At 48.4% G+C, this 19921-nt stretch overlaps 1 pseudogene across 1 annotated transcript; it reads left to right on the forward strand.

Annotated features, from left to right (window-relative positions):
• The first annotated feature begins 688 nt into the window (after positions 1–688).
• LOC137413998 (uncharacterized) lies at positions 689–16968 on the forward strand (annotated as a pseudogene). The gene is made up of 5 exons (XR_013623891.1): positions 689–764; positions 3265–3369; positions 3586–3697; positions 15233–15373; positions 15507–16968. The product of XR_013623891.1 is annotated as an uncharacterized LOC137413998 (transcript).
• The last annotated feature ends 2953 nt before the right edge of the window (positions 16969–19921 follow it).

A 19921-nucleotide genomic window follows, 5' to 3' on the forward strand; every position in this document is an offset into this window, starting at 1 on the left:
ACTACTGTGTTCCACGACTGTGGATCTTTAACAGAGAATGTAAATACATGTGATACTGAAAAAGGCAGGGACACTGAGTTAACTCGATGGTATTCATAGAATACTTACCCTGCGCAGTCAACTTGGTGCAACCAACTCTTCTGTTTTTGAATGTTTTAAAATCTTTGATCCAATATGGCTGCCAGACCACGTGAGCGATGACATCATAAATTTGACTCGATGACTCAGACTCGGACACTCTCCTCTCAATTTCGACCTACATCGGATATGACGTCATCCGACGGGGTTGTGTGACCGGTGTGACTGTGTGAGGTTCCCGAGGTTTTGGATCATGGTTTCTCTTTCTGCCCTCGGAATGAGGAGCTCAGATACTGAACTGAAAATATAAAATTTTAAATAGAAAATTTTCAATTCAGTGAGCTCAGATCGCGTCGACCGCACTCTGGCCGTCACATGGCGATCACGTGGTCAGATCTGCCTGATGTATTTCGCCGTCTAACTCAGAAGTATCCTCGATTCTGTAGATCAGTTTCAAAATTTATTAAAGGAACGCAGCGAGTAATAGAATTATAAACCTCCAGTTTCTATAACCGAAGTATTTAGGTGCGTGGTGTATATAGATCCTCGCGACGGCCCTGACACCACCACCAAACCCACAAAGAAGAAGAAGAAGAAGTGAGTAAGGACAAAGAACTTCCGGTTGATCTTGCAAACGTCGTACTGAAACTGTTCCTGTGACGAAGGTTCACGTGGTCTGAGCTGAGGTTCTGAGTTTTTCATTTTATTATAAATACTGAGAAAGATTTGTGAAACGTTTATTTAAAGATAAAATAATTTCCTGTTCGTTGATGATGGGAAAGAAGGAAAGTTAAACGAGTTTATATTTAATTTTAATGTATGTTGAGGTATTTAATTGTGCATTTAATGAGGTGTTTGTCACTCCTTTTGTTTCATTCATCGCATTGTTTTATTTCACGTCATCACGAAACTTCCCACAACGATGATTAAACCTCTTTCTTCATTTTAACTACAAATCAGTCAGAAAGTGTTCATAATTAACTTGTACATCTAATGTGACCTGTAAATGAGGTGCAACAAGGGTACGATGCACAATAATCTACTTTCCCTCTTCTGGTGGATATTTAACGTTCACAACCTAAATGTAGATGGAAAACCTGATTCATGATCTAGAAATATCGAAAAGATCCTGTGGGTCTAAAATGTAACATTCCTGGTTAACTTCCCACCGAGATTCCATCCTTGCTTCAATTGGACTCCTCGAGGAAATTAATCTGGAATTCCAGAACTGCTCGTCCGTGTATGTATCTGTCTCTGCCGTGCCTGTCTGTGTCTGCCGTGCTGGTCTGACTCTGTGTCTGTCTCTGCCGTGCCGGCCCGTGTCTGTCTCTGCCATGCCGGCCTGTTTGTCTCTGCCGTGCCGGCCTGTGTCTGTCTCTGCCGTGCCGGCCTGTGTCTGTCTCTGCCGTGCCGGCCTGTGTCTGTCTCTGCCGTGCCGGCCTGTGTCTGTCTCTGCCGTGCCGGCCTGTGTCTGTCTCTGCCGTGCCGGCCTGTGTCTGTCTCTGTCGTGCCGGCCTGTGTCTGTGTCTGTCCGTGCCGGTCTGTGTCTGTCCGTGCCGGTCTGTGTCTGTCCGTGCCGGCCTGTGTCTGTCTCTGCCGTGCCGGCCTGTGTCTGTCTCTGCCGTGCCGGCCTGTGTCTGTCTCTGCCGTGCCGGCCTGTGTCTGTCTCTGCCGTGCCGGTCTGTGTCTGTCTCTGCCGTGCCGGTCTGTGTCTGTCTCTGCCGTGCCGGCCTGTGTCTGTCTCTGCCGTGCCGGCCTGTGTCTGTCTCTGCCGTGTCGGCCTGTGTCTGTCTCTGCCGTGCCGGCCTGTGTCTGTCTCTGCCGTGCCGGCCTGTGTCTGTGTCTGTGTCTGTCTGCCGTGCCGGTCTGTGTCTGTCTGTGTCTGTGTCTGTTGCCGGCCTGTGTCTGTCTGTGCCGGTCTATGTCTGTGTCTGCCGTGCCGGCCTGTGTCTGTCTCTGCCGTGCCGGCCTGTGTCTGTGTCTGTCTCTGCCGTGCCGGCCTGTGTCTGTCTGTCTCTGCCGTGCCGGCCTGTGTCTGTCTGTCTCTGCCGTGCCGGCCGGTGTCTGTCTGTCTCTGCCGTGCCGGCCGGTGTCTGTCTGTCTCTGCCGTGCCGGCCTGTGTCTGTCCCTGTCGCTGCCGTGCCGGCCCGTGTCAGTCGTTGCCGTGCCGGCCCGTGTCTGTGTCTGTCGTTGCCGTGCCGGCCCGTGTCGGTGTCTGTCGCTGCCGTGCCGGCCTGTGTCTGTCTCTGCCGTGCCGGCCTGTGGCAGTCTCTGCCGTGCCGGCCTGTGTCAGTTTCTGCCGTGCCGGCCTGTGTCAGTCTCTGCCGTGCCGGCCTGTGTCAGTCTCTGCCGTGCCGGCCTGTGTCTGTCCCTGCCGTGCCGGCCTGTGTCTGTGTCTGTCTTTGCTGTGCCGGCCTGTGTCTGTGTCTGTGTCTGCCGTGCCGGCCTGTGTTTGTGTCTGTCTCTGCCGTGCCGGCCTGTCTCTGCCGTGCCGGCCTGTGTCTGTGTCTGTCTGCTGTGCCGGCCTGTGTCTGTGTCTGTCTCTGCCGTGCCGGCCTGTGTTTGTGTCTGTCTCAGCCGTGCCGGCCTGTGTCTGTTTGTCTCAGCCGTGCCGGCCTGTGTCTGTCTCTGCTGTGCGAAGCGTGCAACACCCAGCCTGCTATGTATACGTCTCCCATCCAAGCACAAACCTAGTTTCTGGGATGACAGGATTATGCGTGTTGAACCTGAAAAGTTTAACTTCCAGGAAAGTGGAGACTCCTTGGTACATGTGTGAGACAATTGCAGTGAGAGGAAAACGAAAAACAAGTTTCATATGTCCGTGTGTATTAAACAAGAGGAACAACTCAGCATGATGCTGATGTCGTACACGTAAATTATACCAACACATCAACTTCAAACTGGGATGGCATCCACGTGTTACTCAGGTCTTTGAAGACAGAGATTTTTGGTCACAAATACCTGGAATTAGAGTTGCCGATCCAGCTTTCGCCCTTATTCTGGGCTCATCAGGATAACGTTATCCCAACTCAATATTTGTGGTGATAAAGCTGGATATGTTTACCGTTTAGCTGGATATGTGATCAAATTGGATAAGATGATGACACACAAAACATTCCAAACTGAGTTAAGAAAATAACATGTATAACTTTTCCGTGATTAACATGAGCTTTGTATCCTTGGCAGGTCATCGGTGAAATGGAGAGCTTCTTGGAATGGCTCCAATCACAAGGACTGAGAGAAGAAACAGCCCAAGCGGTGATCGATAAGCTTGGAATTGATAATCAGAAGGTTATTCGAGCTTGCACTGAGTCGGATTCATTGCGGGACGAGCTCCTCGCTCTCGCCAAAGATAAATTTCAATTTGCAATGTATGCTGACTTCTGCAAATTTATGAATTCTTTTTCGAAGCCGCAAGATGTCCAGATTGCAGGTTCTTCTCTTTTAGGAAGCATTTTCGTCAACTTGGAGAATGTTATTCGGGAACTTTCCATTTTCTGTGAAAAGATTTACGGATCCCAAAATGTGCACCTGGACCACGTTTCTGGTTTCTGTGGAATCGGGCTCGGTGATTTCTGCAGTCTCCAATTTCAGGATGATGGATTGACACCCAAATCTGGTACGTGACGTATATTTATGCCTCCGTCGACCAAGTCAAATGTCAAAGTCTGTAATATGTCTGTAACTTGAGAATGGCTGAAGGGATCCAATTTAAACTTGTTGCAGACATGCATAATGATTTTAGGATTAACTGATTAGATTTTGGGGTCCCGAGGTCAAAGAACAGAGGTCATTTCAGGTAAAAATGTGATTACTTGAGAACAGCTGAATTGATTTATATCAAACTTCGTACAAGTATTATAATGATTTAATAAAATGGACAGAGGCATATCGGTCGACGTCGTGACGTCGAAGAGTGTCATTCTCGTTTAAATGTAACATAGCGTGTCAAGAAGTAACCTTTGTGTTCTGATTAATTTTTTTTTTTTTTTTACCTCTGTCACCAAAGGTGTATGGAGGTTATGTTTTCACCCCAGTCTCTGTTACTTGTCAAAAAAGTTTTTTATGCACATTAGAATGGGATGTGCACATCAGCTGACTGAATTCAACCTCCATCTATTTTCAAGGTCAACAACCGTTTCAAATTTCGAAAATCCTCAATTTACATCCGATTGACTTAAAATTTGAATAGGATTTACATGTCAACTTTCTGAATTCAACCACCAACTATTTTTGAGATAACTTTCGGCCAAAAGGTCAAAATAGGCCAGATTTCTAAAATTGTCAATTTTCATCCAATTAACGTAAAATTTGAAGACGATTTGCATATCAGGTCACTGAATTCAACCACCAATTATTTTTGAGGTCAAAAAGATACTCCACTGAATGCCATTCCATTTTACTTCATTGTATTATTCGAGAGGATTCTTGAGAAAGTAGATGGAGGGTTTTCCAGACGGTGCTTTCGGAGAGACATGGTGAGGGTGTGAGATTTGTCAGGATTGAACGACATGAGAGGATTTTCCAGAGCATTGGATAGATCATTAATTAGGACCAGAAAAAACACAGGGCCCAGAACACTGCCTTGAGGAATAGAAGGGGAACAAACGTCAGCAACAGATTTGACCAGACACCTGCAGGATTTGGCAGAGGGAGACAGGTTTGAGAGTTCAGTCTTGAGAATAGAGAGCTGGAGTAGCGAGCCGGATACTTTATCTTTTGCCAAGTGTTGCTCTATGAGTGATTTTTCACTCGTGTGACTCATTTTTCACTCGACAAGTGATTGTTGCCTGTGAACAAGATTTCTGAAAAAATTGTGGACGGATTTGGATGACATTTGGCGGAGAGGTGGCGTATGTGACGAGGATGAAATTATTAGATTTTTGGGAGATCCGAATCCGGATCCGGCTTGTACAATTTTAAAAGTGTTTCTTCACCATTTGGAGATGGAGCCAAAACCGATATATAGCATGATATCTCAAAATGTTATGGACGGATTTTGGACAAAACTTGGTGGACAGGTTGGGTATGTGACAAGGACGAATCGATTCGATTTGGGTGAAGATCTGAATATGGTTTCAGATACGAGAAATATATTATTTTAAAGTGATTCTTCACTCTTTAGAGATCAGGCGAAAAGCGATATATAACATGATATTGTTATGTCTGGGGGTAGAGGAATATCTAGAGTCAGATAGATCTGTATAGGTAGGTATCCAACTGTCGCGACAGGGAATCTACGCTGTAATAAGTTCTATGGTAGTCCGTTTGTCGGTATAAGCTGTATAGATGTCCCCGCTACGAGGGAGCAGGGCGTGTTAAATAGTGAAGGGATTATGGATAAGATTCCTTTGTTCGTCGTCCCCTCTGGTTGCCAAACCTTTGTCGCTTATGGCAATGCATTCTCCTATAAACACTTAGATAGGTCCTTAGTGCGCAACAGTAATTAAATTCCCTTCCCTTGCAAAGACTGTGGAAGTCAAGCAGAAAGCCAGGACGGGGCGCCGCCGATGGGGCTGCCGCCGGCCACACCTCCGGCTGGCCTAGCAACCAGCCTCGTGGCAAGGCTAGGGGCCACGCCCAGGAGGACTGTTGATTGGGCAGGGGGAGGGGTGAGAACACCGCAGTGCGGGAGGCACTCGGCCAATGGGAGGGCGCCAGCGAAAGGAAAGATTGGAGGAGAGTCGACCAAGGTCATAAAAGGGTGCGCTGCACGACATTTTGGGGATGTTGGCACGAAGTTTTCATAGTGAGCAGTTGCATTTGCTCTCTGGTCTCTTGCTCTTTCTCTCCCTTTTGGCCTGTTCTTCTTCGCTGGTCTCTTGACGCTGCACGACGTCTCTTGTCTCTGCGCTTCCCTTCTTTGTCTTGGGAGGTCCGGGTGGTCGTTGGTTCGCCATCTGCGTGGTGCTTGGAGTGGTGCTGGGGCCTCATGTGCGATCGGCTCGGTGCTTGGAGTGGTGCTCGGTGCGTCTGGGGCTTGGAGCGGTGCTGGGGCCTCGTTTGCGATCGGAAGGGGTTCTTCGTGCCGGAGCTTGGAGCCACGTGCGGGCAAGACGACGAACAGATAAGGCCGCACCCCACATACACCAAACATAACGAACGTTTCTTTTCGTAATTCATTCCCTCGTTACGTATCCGAAATCTGTTGTGTGGGATCCCAATTTAGGACCTTTATTTATCATCGCGTTTCCCTGTCCCGACCTTTATTGTGAATGAACCCTTATATTATTTTCCTGTATATATATATATATATATCTGAATGCAGTTTTCCGTGTGGTAGATTTACTCGGTAAGACTGCAGGGCTCTTGCGCCGCCCCCCCCCCCCCCTCAATCCCGCGCACTTTGGTGTCACTTATTTTTTTGGGGAGTCCGCCATTGAGTTTTCGCCTCGAGAGCTAAGGCCTGCGCAATCGACTTCCGTGACGGGCTGATTTTAATCAAAGGCGGCCACACGACAATATTTTAAAAAGTTGTGGATGAGTCATGGCAAAACTTGGGGGATGAGTTGTTTAGGCGACAAGAACAAACCGATTGGATTTTGGTTCAGGTCCGAATCCAGATCCAGCCTATCGGTGGGATACAAAACATAAACTGTTCAGCCTGGCGGAGGTATGTGCTCTACCGAGTGCCGTTCTCGTCTTGATCTGTTTTTGTGTTTGAATCCTTGGGATTGTCCTGCAAAAATTCTGGGGAAGCCGCTTCCGGTTCCTCGGGTGACGTGGTCGTCTGTGCTTCTCCCGATTAAGAGATAAATTGCGATAAATTTTCTCACGATCGTTTTTGTCGAATTTCTAGTTTATTTTGCTGTGTTTACGTTTACTGTGTGCTTCAGGGTCAAGCTTGTTTTGTAATTGGTGCAAATTTGTGTGTATTAGTCGGATTTTTTGGACTGTGCAGCACCAGGAAATTCCAGAAATTGTTTTCTGAATTTCACAATCTTAATTTTATTTAAATTGAAGTTAATACTTGAACACGACGACGACGACGCCAACAACAACAACAGTCATTTTAAGGCCATTTTCTCTGCTCGAGCGGGGGCTAGCCTTGCGGGCCCCATGACGATCTTCTCCATTTTGCCCCATTTTCTGCATCTCCCCTTGTTAACCCCCTTGCCCGCATTTCTTCTTCCACCACCTTCAGCTAAGTCTTTCTCGGTCTTCCTCTGCTTTCTTCATTCATTTCCATCACTCTTCTCAACCAGTCACTTTCATCCTTCCTCAACACATGACCAAACCATCTCAACCTGTTTCTCTTCACAGCATCCATCACAGGCTCTATTCCCATCATCTTTCGCAATTCATCATTTGTCTTCCTCTCTCTCTCAAAGAAACTCCGCACATCCGTCGAACCATTCGCATTTCCACCCTTTCCAACCTTCGTTGCTGCTCTACGTTCATTACCCATGTCTCGCTCCCATAAATCATAACACTTCTCACACATGCAGCATACACCTTTCCCTTCAGCTTTCACGACACTCCCCTCCTCGTCAGCATGCCACTTCGTTCCCAAAACTTCTTCCGTGCACATCTCACTCCAGCAACCGTTGCCGAGTCTTATCCATCTTCTCCAGTCAGCATGTCTCCTAGGTAGCAAAATGTTTTCACACCTTCCAGCTTCACACCGTCTTCAAGATCCAACTAAACATTTCCTCCATCTGTAGCTCCCTCTATGCGCACCTTACACTTGAATGTAGCTGCCACACTGGTTAATGACCCTCGTAGACCACTACATTTTTGATGAACCCACTCAGTGCACATTGTACATTGAATGGAGTTCACTCCGACACCCTTCCTGCACACAGCACACGGCCACGTCCCATTTCTTTCCACCTCACCACATGCTTTACCACTTGCCATCACCTTCGTTTTTCCGATATTCACCTTCAGACCTTTTGTCTCCATACATTCCTTCCACTTGTTCATCTTCTCCTTCAATCCATCCGTACGTTCCTCAATCAACACCAGATCATCTGCATACAACAACTCCCACGGTAAACCCTCTTTTACGTTCCGAGCCAGCACATCCATCACAGCTACAAATAGTGGTGGACGTACTACCGACCCCTGATGCACTCCCACCTTCACCTCAACCTCACTACTGTTCCCGTCCTTCATCCTTGCAGCTGTGCGCGCTCTCTCGTACATTGCCATCACTACTCTGATCAACCATTCCTCCATTCCTAACTTCCTCAATGCCCATGTCACTACTTCGCATGGAACCCCATCAAATGCTTTCTCCAGATCAACAAACCCAAGAAACAACTTCTTCCTCTTCTCCATGTACTTCTCCTGCAACTGCCTTTCAATAAAAAGCACGTCTGTCGTTCCTCTTCCTGGCATAAATCCAAACTGCATTTCGTCGATCTTCACTTTCTTCCTTATCCTCCTCTCCAACACCCTTTCCAATACCTTCATTCCATGCTCCAATAACTTTATCGCTCGATACGAGCCACAGTCCAGAGGGTCACCTTTCCCTTTTTTTAGAGGGACGAGGGCACTGAGTTCCCAATCCACTGGAATGTGGCCTTCTTTCACCACCAGATTACAGATCTGTCATTCTCTTCACGCCCCAACTTCCTGCTACCTTCAACGTATCTCCCACAACTCCTGCCGGCCCTCCCGCTTTTCTACCCTTTATTGCTTTTATCGCTTCCTCAACTTCCTTCTAAGTTATATTCTCTGCCGGTCCTAAAACGGGGTTACTCTCTATGTTGCTGTCCCATTCATTCTCTGCATTCAACAGCATTTCCATATATCTCTTCCATCTTCCTTTAATTCCATCTGGGTCCACAACAATTTGTCTCATTTCATCCTTCAAGCAACTCACCCCCATCACATCACACCTCTCTTTTGCAATCTGCTTTGCAATCTTGAATACCGACCCTCTTCTGAATCCAAGCGTTCTCCGAACATTTTCCTGCATGCCTCCTGCGCCTTTGCTACCTCTTTCTTTGCAGCCTTCTTGGCTGCCTTATAACTTTCATGCTCTGCCCCCATACCCCTCGCCTTCTGCCACTCCCTGAACGTCTTCCTCTTCTCGTCAATCCTCTTTCCAACCCCATCATCTCACCACCATGTTTCTGAGTGCCTCGGTGGTCCTTTTGTCCATCCACATACCTCACCAACGGCTCCCAACAGACTATCTTTCATTGTCATCCAACCACTTTCAAGCTCAACCACATCATCCTCTACCATACTCAGCCTCTTTTAATGCCTCCCTCACTCACTGTCACCTCTTTCAACCTCCACACCTTCATTCTTGGTTGGTACTTCATCCGCCAAGCTCTCCTCGCGCCTTTCACCCTTATGTCGCAGACAACCAAGTGGTGCTGTGAAACAGCTTCCTCCCCCGGGATCACCTTTGTGTCCCGGAGGTGCCCCCTATCTCGCTTACGCACCATCAGGTAGTCGACGGTTGTCGTCGACCCACCTGACGTGTATGTGACAAGCTTATTAACCTCTTTCTGGAGCTGAGTATTGCAAATCCACAAACCAGCTCCATCAGCCAACTCCAAAATCCTTTCACCTTCTCCATTCCTCACCCAATACCGGTAACCCCTGTAGTGAAATCGTATTCGTACTGAACCCGGGGGTGATGCTCGCTGCTCGTTGACACCGCTAGGGGCGTGACTATAAGACCCGCTGCTGCGGACGGTGCTCCGAGATTTCTCCTGTGACACGTTACATCTGGTAGACTCGCTAACGGTACGCCAGCATAGAATATCCAGCTTGCTTGCATTGAATGTTATGAATGGTCCCATGTGATGTCACATCGTATACTTATTGTATTTCCTGCATTACAGGATGATGTTATGATCTAAATGGAATTAAACCACCAGTTGGACTAAAGTTGTGTGGACCTGATTGGTTTTCCACAACACTTAATTCCATTTATATCTACCGACATGGCTGGCAACAAGACGCTGGCGGTTGCCGTATTCTGCGCCGACCCGCAAGCCCCGGATGGTGGCTTGCAACTGAAGCACTGGCTCAGAACATTGGAGAATCATTTCGACGAGCCTGAGACCGCGCCGACGGCTGCCGCGAAGCTAGCAACGCTTCATTCAAAAATCGACTACAAGGTGTACAATTCCATCGCTCAATTCGCGACGTATGACCTCTCGATCGCGGAGCTGAAACGGCTGTACATAAAGGAAAAAAGCCCGGTGTATGCATGATATTTGCTGCTAACGCGACGTCAGCAACCCAACGAGGCGATGGACCACTATGCCCAGGAGCTCCGGCAGCTCTTGCTGGACAGCATCAAGGAGCCACGGACTCCCGCGCAGGCTCAGGATGATCTTCTTTTAGATGCCTTCATTGCAGGGGTCACCTCCCAGGAACTAAGGCTCAAGCTCTTAGAGAAGACCGACCTGACCTTCGCTACGGCACTCGAGCAAGGGAAAGTATACACCGAAGCGCGGATGCAATCGAACACCTATGATCGCACGCGCCTCTTGGCGGGCACTACACTACACGCCCGGCCGGAGAGTGCTACCGCCGAGGACGCGGACCTGCTCGCGGAACTCCGGGATGCTCCGGAGGAAGACCCAGTCCTGACGGCTGCCGTTAAGACCAGACCCAAGGCCTTACGCGGGGCCGCATGTTTTTTCTGTGGGGGGCCACGCCATGCCCGGCCCGTGTGTCCGGCACGAGACGCTATATGCCATTTGTGCTCGCAAAAGGGACATTACGCGAAAGTGTGCAGGAAAACGGCACGCGGCTCATTGAATCGCGCGGTCGCGGTCGCGCGATCGCGGCGACCTTGAATGGGCTCATTGCGGAGCCTGCGAGCCGAGCCCGAAACCCGGCGCCTTACCCGTCTTCGAAGGGGAGGGCCCCTCTCTGCGGGCCCCTGGGCGCTCAGACGTCCTTGGCGGGCGTCACCGGACAGCCACCACAGTCTCATCCTCAATCGGGCACGAAGTACGTGTCCTTGACCAAACTCCGGGCCACGCAAGGGGCTTTGAAGCCTCGCCAAGCCCCAGCGGAACGTTCTCCTCGTGTCGTCCACGAGCTAACGGTGGCCCTCACCCCGGAAAAGGCGATTTCGAATACTACGGAGGCCTTTTCCTGCCAAAAGTGTCAAAAGGCGTTTTCAAATACTACGGAGGCCTTTTCCCGTCAGAATTGTCAGATTTTGAATCGCGAAACACCGGAATGCTTGGGAAAGCCCTCTGATGGCATTAATGGATTCCCCATGGACAACGCAGACTCCGGCCACGACCGCAAAACTGCTGCTGGCATAGGATCCACCCGCGAGGCTTGTCCGACCCTTCGGGGGGCTCAGTCCCACTCCCAGCAGCCTCGTCTGGCCTGGCTCAAGCCCTTATTCCCCTCATGGTCGAAGGCCATTGTGTTCGGGCCTTGGTGGATACAGGGTCTACGGATAGTTTTATCGACCAGCGACTTGTGCTCAGGCATGGATGGCGGATCTGGAGGTCTACGAGACGGATCTTCATGGCTTCCCAGGGGCTTCGACTCAGCACGAAGGGGGAATGCCGATTGAAACTCGTGCTAAAGGGACGGGTTTTCCCTGATGTACACCTTATGGTTTTACCCGCTTTATGTGCTGATATTCTGTTAGGACACGATTTTCTTAAGCTGCATGGACGTCTGGTAATGGAGTTTGGTGGGCCTGACACGCTTGTTGTGGGGGCGGACGACGCACTTGCGGTGTGCGCCCTAGCGCAAATGGTCATCCAGCCGCTTTCGCTGTTCCCCAATCTAACCTCCGACTGCACCCCTGTCGCGGTGAAATCACGGCGCTACTCTCGCGCAGACATGCAATTCATTGCGGACGAAACAGCTCAGCTCTTGAAAGACGGCATCATAGAACCTAGCAGGTCGCCGTGGCGCGCCCAGGTCTTGGTGGTGCGCAGCGAGGCCCACCGCAGACGCATGGTAATCGACTATTCCCAAACGATTAACCGCTTTACACAGCTGGATGCCTACCCCCTTCCGGGGATGGACGCGCTGGTGCAACAGGTGTCCCAGTATTCGGTCTATAGCACTCTCGATCTCCGTAGTGCGTACCACCAGATCCCCATCTCTAGGGCGGATCGTATCTATACTGCATTTGAGTCGGGGCAGCGGTTGTACCAATTTACGCATTGCCTTTTGGGGTAACGAACGGGGTCGCTTGTTTCCAGAGGGCCATGGATGACCTCGTTGCGCGGGAGCACTTAACCGATGTTTTCGTCTACCTCGATAATCTTACGGTTTGTGGATATGACCAAGGGCACCATGATGCTAATCTGAAGCGCTTCCTTGAGGTCGCGCAGAGGTATCGCTTAACTATGAACGAGGATAAGTGCCAATACTCCCTACGCACGATAGATCTTCTGGGGTACACCGTGACCCATGGCTCTGTCGCTCCGGATAAGGAGCGTCTGCGACCTTTGCTCGACATGGCCCCTCCCTGTGATCGGGCGTCCCTGAAGCGCGCCCTCGGGCTATTCGCCCATTACTCCAAATGGGTGCAAAGTTTCTCCGCGAAACTTCGCCCCCTCGTGGCCTGCGACACCTTCCCACTGAGTCCGGCCGCATTGGCGGCCTTTGAAGGCCTTAAGGCCGACATCGCCCGAGCCACCGTGGCGACAATCGACGAGAGCGGCTCTTTCGTCCTCGAAAGTGATGCCTCGGATCAGGCCATCGCGGCGACCCTCTCCCAAGGGGGGCGTCCCATGGCTTTCTTTTCACGGACTCTTACCACCGCTGAGCGGAGACACTCGTCTGTCGAAAAGGAAGCGTATGCGATCGTCGAGTCTATTCGGCGATGGCGCCCGTACTTACTCGGGCGGTGCTTCCAAATCATCACGGACCAGCAAAGCGTTGCGTTCATGTACGACACCTTACACGCCCAGCGCATTAAGAATGAGAAAATCACTCGCTGGCGTATCGAACTTGCCGACTTCTGTTACACCATCAAATATCGCCCGGGGAAGGATAACCGGGCCGCCGATGCCTTATCACGACCGGCTACATGCGCGGGTATCACCTCTTTGGAGGGCCTACGGGTGCTGCATGCCACTGCGGGCCATCCCGGCGTAACGCGTTTCGCTCATTTTGTGCGGTGTGGCAATCTCCCATACTCGATTGACGATATCCGCCGTATCTGTCGCGACTGCGCTATCTGCGCGGAAATCAAACCGCGTTTCTATAACCCTCCCATGGGGACTCTGGTTAAGGCTACGCGACCGTGGGAACGCTTGGCGATGGATTTCAAGGGCCCATTGCCGGTGTCGAGCGGCTCTCGCTATCTGCTCACTATCGTCGATGAGTACACGCGATTCCCCTTTGCTTATACGTGCGCGGACATGACTGCTGCCACGGTGATGCGATGCTTACAGAACTTGTTCTCAATGTTCGGGTACCCGGCCTATGTCCATACCGATCGGGGTGCGGTCTTCTTGTCTCAGGAGGTGCACGGCTATCTGCTCCAAAATAACATTGCTTCTAGTTACACCATGCCGTACAGACCCCAGGCTAATGGGCAGATCGAACGCTTCAACGGGATTATCTGGAGGGCCGTCATGCTCAACCTCCGGACCCTCGGCCGGGGCCTCGATAAATGGGCTTGGTCGCTACCTGCGGCGTTGAACTCGATCAGGGCTCTCCTGTGTACGGCAACCAACCAAACTCCCCACGAGCGACTTTTCCACCACCCCAGGAGCACGGGGTGTATACGGTCTTTGCCCAGTTGGCTCGCTGGGCCCGGGCCGGCCTACCTTAAACGAGCGGTTCGCGCGAGCAAGTACGACCCCCTAGTGGACAAAGTGCAGATTCTCCAGGCTAATCCTGAGCATGCTCGAGTGATGACGACTGATGGCCGTGAGACTACTGTCTCCGTCCGTCACCTTGCCCCTTGCGGGGTCGCCGACCTGAGTAGGGAATCGGACGGACCGACCGAACCCATCTATGAGACTATGGCCTCTCCCGACGCTCCCATCGCCGAAAGTCTACCGACTCTCCCCACGCCGGGTCTACCTGGGCCCGACGACTTGGAGTTACCCCCTTCGTCACCCGACCCTGATGGCGCCTCCGACGCCGGGGACACAGGGATGCGTGATGCCGTACCCGGGGAATTTCGGACGCGTGCTGGCAGAGAAATTCGCCGCCCGGCCCGATACGGTTGGGTCGACTAACGTTCCGTACCCTGTTCGTGCTGATGCTCGCTCGCTTCTAGCCGCACCGCCGTATAATTCTGACGGGGGGGAGAATGTAGTGAAATCGTATTCGTACTGAACCCGGGGGTGATGCTCGCTGCTCGTTGACACCGCTAGGGGCGTGACTATAAGACCCACTGCTGCGGACGGTGCTCCGAGATTTCTCCTGTGACACGTTACATCTGGTAGACTCGCTAACGGTACGCCAGCATAGAATATCCAGCTTGCTTGCATTGAATGTTATGAATGGTCCCATGTGATGTCACATCTTATACTTATTGTATTTGCTGCATTACAGGATGATGTTATGATCTAAATGGAATTAAACCACCAGTTGGACTAAAGTTGTGTGGACCTGATTGGTTTTCCACAACAACCCCCATGAACTCCCTCAAAACCGTCTGTACTCCTTCCCACATGTCCATTTAGGTCTTCTCATACCACTACAACTTCCTCATCTTTCACGTTTTCCATCAGCTTCTCTATTGCACACCAGACCTTGTCCTTCTCTTCTTCGCTCGACCGACCTGCGGAGCATATCCCGAGATGACGTTCACCAAGAGCTTTCCAATCATCATTCTCACCACAATCAACCTTTGACACACTCTCGTCACACTCACCACACTGTCTACAACCTCCTCAGAAAACAGGACACCGACACAATGCACGCCTTCCAGGCACCCTTGCCACACAAACTTATATTTCTGTATAAACAGAACACAAATCGCCGCCTTCTTATTTCCAATAATCTCCAGTTTAGCAGTACTTGGACATGTTAAATAGGGTGGTGTATAAGAGTGATGCAGAATGCAGAAGACTGCTTCAATCGGACTTAACATCCGGAATTTTTCTTTCACAATCTTTAACTTCATTATTTCATTTATATTGAAGTATACATTGTATGGCGTAACATGTTCGATAAATTCTCGAGATGGTTCTCAATCTCATTTCCCTGCAAAAGACTGACGCTGATTTGTACACAGGTGATATCGATCCTGTAAATGTGGAAGGCAAACAACACGACAATGATTCATCTGTCACAGAAGATTCAAAATGTGCTTCTGCAAAGGAAGGTTCAGATGATATTCACATGCCAAACGGAAGTGCTTCCTGTTTTTCAACTGGTGAGTGGAAACGTAAAAAAATAACATGAAGCCTTTTGTGTGGAGAAAATGTAAAATTTTCAGAAAAGTGTTAAATATTTTACATTTTGATTTTGACCAGAAAAAGAAAATGTTGTGTTCTTTGTTTCTGCAGAACAATCAAGAAGTAAGATGGGACAAATAAGGTCCATTGGCAGCGTGACAGTGAGGAAGAAGCCTTTTTTGAAGAAACAATCACGAGATCAAGTCTCACTTCCTGTAAAATACAAGTGCTTGTCTGGGCCTCACAACACCAAGATTAATATGAAATTAAACAAACACAAAAAGGTTCAAAAAAAGCAAGTACGTTGTAAGTCTAATGTGGGCAGAAAGGATTTTGCTTCAACGAGTAACATCAACATCCACATGAGGATCCACACTGGAAAACGTCCTCACAAATGCTCTGTCTATGATAAAGGTTTCTCTCAAAAAAGTGTTTTGAAAAAACATATGATGATCCATACAGGAGAGCGACCTTACAAATGCTCAATATGTGATAAACGTGTCTCTCAAAAAGGCTATTTGAAATTACATATGATGATCCATACAGGAGAGCGACCTTACAAATGCTCGATATGTGATAAAGGTTTCTCTCAAAAAAGAGTTTTGAAAAAACATATGATGATCCATACAGGAGAGCGTCCTCACAAATGCTCGATATGCGATAAAGGCTTCTCTCAAAACAGCGATTTGAAAAAACATATGAGGATCCATACAGGAGAGCGTCCTCACAAATGCTCGATATGCGATAAAGGCTTCTCTCAAAACAGCGATTTGACTAGGCATATGAGGCTTCACACAGGAGAGTGACCGCAGACATGCTCGATATGCGATAAAGGCTTCTCTCAAAACAGCGATTTGACTAGGCATATGAGGCTTCACACAGGAGAGCGACCGCAGACATGCTCGATATGTGATAAAGGTTTCGCTCAAAACAGCGATTTGAAATCACATATGAGGATCCATACAGGAGAGCGACCTCACAAATGCTCGATATGTGATAAAGGTTTCTCTCAAAACAGCGATTTGAAATCACATATGAGGATCCATACAGGAGAGCGTCCTTACAAATGCTCGATGTGTGATAAAGGTTTCTCTCAAAACAGCAGTTGGAAATCACATATGAGGATCCATGCAGGAGAGCGACCTTTCAAATGCTCCATATGTGATCAAGGTTTCTCTCAAAACAGCAATTTGAAGCAACATATGAGGATCCATACAGGAGAGCGCCCTTACAAATGTTCGATATGTGATAAAGGTTTCTCTCAAAACAGCAGTTTGAAATCACATATGAGGATCCATACAGGAGAGTGCCCTTACAAATGTTCGATATGTGATAAAGGTTTCTCTCAAAACGGCAAATTGAAAAGTCACATCAAGATCCATGCAGCAGAGGTGGTCTGAAACTCAATCTTTGCTGTCGTCCATGTTTCATTGCCATGTGTGATGTGGGGAGAACCCCCTTGTTGTAAAATTGTTTGTTTTTCATGTCAAAAAAGAAGACTCCTGCCCATGTTTTTCATGAAACTTGAATTTATGAATGGTTTCATAATAAAGAGAGGTCCTCAAAGTACAAATGCACTGTCGTGTGTTATTGTAAATATGTTATGGCACATCATGATCAATTATATTATCAGTCGGTGGAGAGTTTGGAGTTGTCCACATCCCCATAAGTAATCCTGATCAAACCGAGTGTTGATCGCCAAACCAGTCGAAAGCATTGCATCGATAGCATTTACCATCATAGCTTGACTGCACTTCATGCCATCACTGATTGATCCCAAGCAGCTCAGTTACACAGGTCCCAACGTGGAAGGCCACACTGCTAATTGCTCCCACATTTTTCTCAACATCAATGGTAAAGCATTGTTAATGGAGGGAATAACTTTGAACACAGAACGTAAACATATTTTAAACAGTATCACGGTATTTTGAAGCAATTTCAATGGTTGCTGGAAGACAGTGCAGCATGAATGTACAATCATACTGACATAATCATAAGACTTCAAACGAACAAAAACATACCTATTTTGGGGGGCAAACCCCTCCCATGCCCTACCCCACCCGAATTTATAATGCCTTGAACAAATCTTGGTGTATCACAGGTGATGAAGGTTGTGATAAAGTTTCATCAAAATTGTGTGTGTAGTTTCTGAGAAAAAAACAAATACTTATTCTGCGGGGGCAACCCCCATGGACCCCCTTAGACCCCGACTTTTTAAATGCCAGAAAAAATTGTTGGTACATCACGGGTGATGAACAGAACGTTATGGTCAAGTTTCATCGGAATTGTAAGTGTAGTTTCTGAGAAGAAAGTAAATTCCTATTTTGGGGGCCAACCCCCTCCCCTCTCCAGTGGCGTATCGAGAAAAATGACGCTCGGGGCAAGATGTCAAATTTCCGCACCCTCAAAAATCACATGCTGAATTCAACACAAAGCCCAATGAAATAACTTTATTACAAATCAAATTAGGTGTCGTGCATTTGCAAGTAAACAGTTACAGTTTTGTTTTCTGTCTTTGTTTTGTTTTGTTTTCAGAAAATTCTGGAAATTATTTCAAAAAATGAATCTTTGATAAATTGTATAAAAATTGGCCCAACTTATTCCATAAGATGCCAGAAGTATTCCAAAAGCATAAATACAATGTCACTTCCACGTCCTCGCGTTAGTAGAAGAAAAACATAGGGGCAATACCCCTGGTGCTCACCTGGCAGAATAAACAGTACACTGCACTGAATAAAGGTATTTTAAACCAATTTGAATGGTTGCTTGAAGACAGGGCAGCATGTCGAATCATATTAACATAATCATCAGACTTTAAACAAACAAACAAAAAAAGAACTTTTGGGGGGCAGCCACCCTCTCCTCACCATGTACCTCCTCAGACCCCATTTTTTCCAATGCCTTGAACACAAACATTGGTACATCATGGATGATGAAAGTTGTGGTGAAGTTTCATCAAAACTGTGTGTTGGTTCTGATAAAAAAGCAAATACCTATTTTTGGGGGCAAGCCCCCCCCCCCACCCCCATAGACCACCCAAGACCACAATTTTTCCAATGCCTTGAACACAAACTTTGGTACGGGTCACTCACTCACTCACTGACTCGCTCACTCACTCACTGAGTCACACACTCACTCACTGAGTCACTCGCACTCTCTCACTCTCACTCACTTACTGACGCACTCACTGACTCACTCACTTACTGACTCACTCGCACTTACTCACTTACTGAGTCACTTATTCACTCACTCACTCACTCACTGACTCACACTCACTCAGTGACTGACTCACTCACTCAGTGACTGACTCTCACTCACTCACTGAATCACTCACTTACTGACTCACTTGCACTCACTCACTTACTGACTCGCTCACTCGCACTTACCCACTTACTGACTCACTTGCACTCACTCAGTTACTTGCACTCACTCACTGACTGACTGACTCACTCACTCACTGACTCACTCACACACTCACTCACTACTTACGGACTCACTCGCACTCACTCACTTCCTGACTCACTTGCACTCACTCACTTACTGACTCGCTCACTCACTCACTGAGTCACACACTCACTCACTGACTGACTCACTCACTCACTCAGTGAATCACTCACTGTCACACACACTCTCTCACTTACTGACTCACTCGCACTCACTCACTTACTGACTCACTCACACTCACTCACGTACTGACTCAATCACACTTACTCACTTACTGACTCACTCACTCGCACTTAATCACTTACTGACTCATTTGCACTAACTCACTGACTCATTTGCACTAACTCACTTACTGACTCACTCACTCGCACTTACTTACTGACTCGTTTGCACTAACTCACTTGCTGACTCATTTGCACGAACTCACTTACTGACTCATTCTCACTCACTCACTTACTGACTCATTCTCACTCACTCACTTACTGAGTCACTCACTCACACTCACTCACTCACTCACTCACTGAGTCACTTGCACTCACTCAGTGACTGACTCACTCACTCACTGAATCACTCACACTCTCACTGACTGACTCACACTCACTGACTCACTCACTTACTGACTCACTCACCCGCACTTACTTACTGACTCACTTGCACTCACTCACTTATTGACTCACTCACACTCACTCACTCACTGAGTCACTTGCACTCACTCACTGACTGACTTGGACTGACTTGCACTCACTCAGTGACTGACTGACTCACTCACTCACTCACTGAGTCACTTGCACTCACTCACTGATTGACTCGCACTCACTCAGTGACTCACTTACTCACTGAGTCACTTGCACTCTCTCACTCGCTCACTGAATCACACTCACTCACTTACTGACTCACTCGCACTCACTCCCTTACTGACTCACTCATGTGCTGACTCACTCACACTTACTTACTGACTCACTCACTTGCACTTACTCACTTACTGACTCACTTGCACTCACTCACTGACTGACTCTCACTCACTCAGTGACTGACACTCACTCACTGAATCACTCACACTCACTCACTGACTGACTCACACT

The sequence above is a fragment of the Myxine glutinosa genome, chromosome 6 (assembly GCF_964187855.1).
Source record: "Myxine glutinosa chromosome 6, kmMyxGlut1.1, whole genome shotgun sequence".
NCBI classification, from domain to species: Eukaryota; Metazoa; Chordata; class Myxini; order Myxiniformes; family Myxinidae; genus Myxine; species Myxine glutinosa.